The following is a 4,055-nucleotide window of genomic DNA, read 5'->3' on the forward strand; positions in this document are numbered from 1 at the left end:
TGGATGATGCCCACATCTCAGCCTGGCCAGGCGAACCCTGTCCTCACGAGGGAGGTAGGATTCAGAAAGGTGGATATCAGGAGGCCGTGCATGCAGCTGTGTGTTGTCTTTGAATGAGTGAATGGAGTGGCCAGTGATATGAGTGTGGATATGCTTGTGGAAGCTGGTTTGGGGGTAAGGTAAGGGGGGATAGATGACAGTATTTTGTATGATACCGTGTGCTGGGTGTTGTTTTGATGTTCCTTGGTGTGTAGATGTGTTGCCATGTAATGTAGTGGATGGTGTGGGTTTGTGAAGGTTGCGGCAAGAATTTGTGTGCCTCTCACGTCCAGATTATCCTTGACTTTGAGGACTTTGATTTCTTGGTGTAGGTGGTCTGTAGGTGTAGTAGCTGTGCAGCCTGATTATTTTTATGGCCTTGTTCTGTATCGTCTGTAGGGTGTTGTAGTGTGTTTTAGTGAGCTAAGAGGCCCAAGCAGGGCTTGGATAATTCATCACTGAACATACACATTGTTTGTTTACTGTGGTGGTGGTTTCTTTGTTGTGTTCGAATGTTGTATGGGCAAGTGACCTTAGGACGCTGAGTCCTGGTGTTGATTCATATTTAATGTTTGTGATGTGTTGTTTAAATGACACTGATATATTGTATGTTACACCAAGGATTTTGTATGTGTGTGTGTGTGTGTGTGTGTGTGTGTGATGTGGGGGTGTTGTTTATAGTGAGGTGTGGAATGTGACTGTTCTGCTGTCCAGTTTGTGAGAAGGGTCACTGTAGATTTGGCTGAGGCTATATTGAGTATGTTTGTGGTGAACCATTCGTGTAGTGTGTTGAGGTAAAGTTAGAGGATGTTCTTACCTAATTGTATCTTTGGAATAGTCAAGCTCGTACTGTCCCGTGTCTTAAACTATTTCTATCGTACATATCCTATTTTGGCACACACTATTTCATTCGGCAGTGCATTCCACTGATCAATTGCCCTGTTTGGGAAACTAAATTTCCTTACCTCTTTATCGCCTCTCTTTTTATGCAGTTTTTTGCAGTGTCCTCGTGCTGGTGCTTTCCCATAGGTTATATATTCATTTACGTCTATTTTCTCCTTCCTTGATACGCATTTATATAGCATAATTATGTCTCCTCTTTTCGTTCTCTCCTGTAGTGTAGGTAGATTCAGTTTTTCCAGTCTTTCTTCGTAGCTTAGATCCCTTAAGCTTGGTACCAATCTTGTAGCAGCCCTTAGAATTTTTTCAATCTTATCTATGTGTTTTTTTGAGATGAGGACTCCAGGACTGGTCTGATGAATGATGTTATTATCTTTCTCAGCATGTCCTCATTTATGTGAGTGTGAATGCTGTTCTCATATTTGCAAGCAGTGTATACATGTTGGTAAGCCAACAGCCATACCACGTTGAGTACACCGCTTCCCGTCCGATCAGCGAAGTTAAGCAACGTTGGGTCTGGTTAGTACTTGGATGGGTGACCGCCTGGGAACACCAGATGCTGTTAGCATCCCTACGTGTCAAGTGGGGTTGGTGGAGGATTAGTGCCCCTCCCTGTAAAACAATTAACTCTAAGCCCTTGGCCACCCCGTCTGGGATACATGGCGTCTGGCAATGAATGAATGAAAATGTATACATATTCCGTACCTTCTCACTTAAGTGGTCAGCTGGAGATTGTTATTGATAATCACACCTAAGTTCTTCTCTCTTTCTGATATGTGTAGGGTTTTACTTCCTAACTTATAATCCCAATCAGGTCTTTTTCCACTTTTTCCAAACTTGATTACATGACCCTTGTCCACAATGAATTCCATTAGCCATGTATTGCTCCATTCATGAAGTTTATTTAATTCTTCTTGTAGCTGTTTACAAGAGTCTGTGTTAGTAATTCTCCTTTGTATTTTTGCATCATCAGCAAACATATTTAGATAGCTTTCATTTCCAATGTTTCTCTGCTAGTCACTTCCATCCATGATGAGTAATTTCCCCTTAGTACTGTTCTCATTTTCCTTTTTCTGAGAAAATCTTGCATCCAATAGTACAGTTTGCCTCGGATTCCTTCGTGATGGTATAGTCAGCCAAAAAAGTCCTGTCTTCTTTCCGGACCCCACAAATATTCGAACAGATAAGTCGAAGCAGAAGGGATAGCTTCACAAGTCTGGCAACTGCGTCAGACCAGACGGTGGTGGGGGTGAATGGTTTGGGGGTGGAGGTGGGGTAATGAAAGATGTGTGTGCTGTAGTTGTTGTTGGCAGTGTAGTCTAGCATTACACCGCATAGTAAAGGTGCTAAATGTGATATTACACGTGATTTAATACCTGTAAATAATGAAATGTATTGTCAACCAGACATAATGCCTAGATCGCGTAGCCAATCAAACGTTAAATGAAACGACGAGGTGCAACCCCGCCCCCTCCCCACTTTCCTGCCACACCCCCTCCGTCGGGTATCAACAAGCCACATGACATCGGAATAAAGGACAGAAAGCTGTGTTTTTACAGTATGTTTACCTTCCGAACATGGCAGGAAATAATTGTATATATACCATGTGCGGTGTGGCAGAGGCATGCGGTGCCTTCACAGTAATAACGAGAAAAGCATTCCACAGGTGGTTAGTGTTTTGGTAAACGGGTGAAGGAAATAAGTCTAGATGACGCATGACATTACCTGAGATGCGTCTGCCCGGCCGCCATCTTTGAACGTCGAGGCAGACGATGTCGTGTTCCTGACAATGGGCAAAGTTGACCACCATTTACCTAGAAATGCTGCAGCACTACTGCTTTTGGGTGTAGAAAGCTTCGGAATATACCAAGAGTGACGCCATGAGCGACTCAACTGTGTGGTTATGCAAACTACCCTCAACTACTTCCTTATCCCCCGAAAGGAGGATGGTGGGTTGTAGAAGGGAAATTTAAACCTGCAGTCCATCAAGTTCACGATTCAGATGAACCAGGAACCACAACCATTACCACAACAACAACAACCACCACCACAACAATCACCACCACAACAACAACAACCATCACCACCACCAACACCACCACCACAACAACAACAATCACCACCACCAACACCACCACCACGGCAACAACAACCATCACCACCACCAACACCACCACCACAACAACAACAACCACCATCACCACCACAACAACACATCACCACCACCACAACAACAACCACCACCACCATAACAACCACCATCACTACCACCACCACCACAACAACCACCACCACCACCACCACCATAATAACAACCACCACCACAACAACAACGACCATAACAACGAGTAGACTGTAGCACCAGTCGAGCAGGGCAGTACTCCCAAGGTGGATGGAAAGCTGATGACAGGGAGAGCTGGAGCTCCCGTTTCATCAGCCCTCAGGACTAGGTCCCGACCATCCCCCTTTGCTGAACTTTTTCATTGTCTCAGTAACACAGAGAATAGGCCAGCATGCTCTCCAATACAAGTTTCTCTAACTATCAACACCAAACTACATTTTTTTTTTTTTTTTTTTTTTTTTTTTATGCGAGGAAGAAGGAACCAAAGGCCATGAGCCCGCAGTAACAGTTCCCTCCAAGAGAAAAACAAAATACAATAGAGAGCCAAATTCAAGATCCGATCATTTTGAGATGCCTGGACACACTGCGTTTGAAAGACTGGAGATCATAGGCAGGAGGAAATACAGACAGAGGGAGACAGTTCCAGAGCTGACCTGTTGCATGAATGAAAGACTGGGAGTAACGGTTAACTCTTGCATTAGAGAGTTGGACAGAAAAGGGATGAGAGTTTGCTGCCAGACGGTTGCTACGCGCCCGTCGTAGAGGTGGAGGAATGCAAGCAGACAGTTCAGAGGAGCAGTGACCATTAAAGTAGCGATAGAAAAGAGATAAAGATGCAACAGTGCGGCGAAGAGACAGAGGTTGAAGGGAGTCAGTAAGAGGAGGAGAGTTAATGAGACAAAAAGCCTTTGACTCCACCCTATTGAGAAGAGCTGTATGTGGGGAGCCTCCCCACACATGAGAGTTGTACTCCACACAGGGGCGGATAAAACCC

At 44.6% G+C, this 4,055-nt stretch overlaps 1 non-coding gene across 1 annotated transcript; it reads left to right on the top strand.

Annotated features, from left to right (window-relative positions):
* The first annotated feature begins 1,388 nt into the window (after window positions 1–1,388).
* LOC145418662 (5S ribosomal RNA) lies at window positions 1,389–1,507 on the top strand. Its single transcript, XR_013900729.1, has one exon. It is a non-coding gene; the product is annotated as a 5S ribosomal RNA (ribosomal RNA).
* Window positions 1,508–4,055: the final 2,548 nt, after the last annotated feature.

Source organism: Coenobita brevimanus, chromosome 115, assembly GCF_032717465.1.
Source record: "Coenobita brevimanus isolate Jiangsu-jjx chromosome 115, ASM3271746v2, whole genome shotgun sequence".
Classification (NCBI taxonomy): domain Eukaryota; kingdom Metazoa; phylum Arthropoda; class Malacostraca; order Decapoda; family Coenobitidae; genus Coenobita; species Coenobita brevimanus.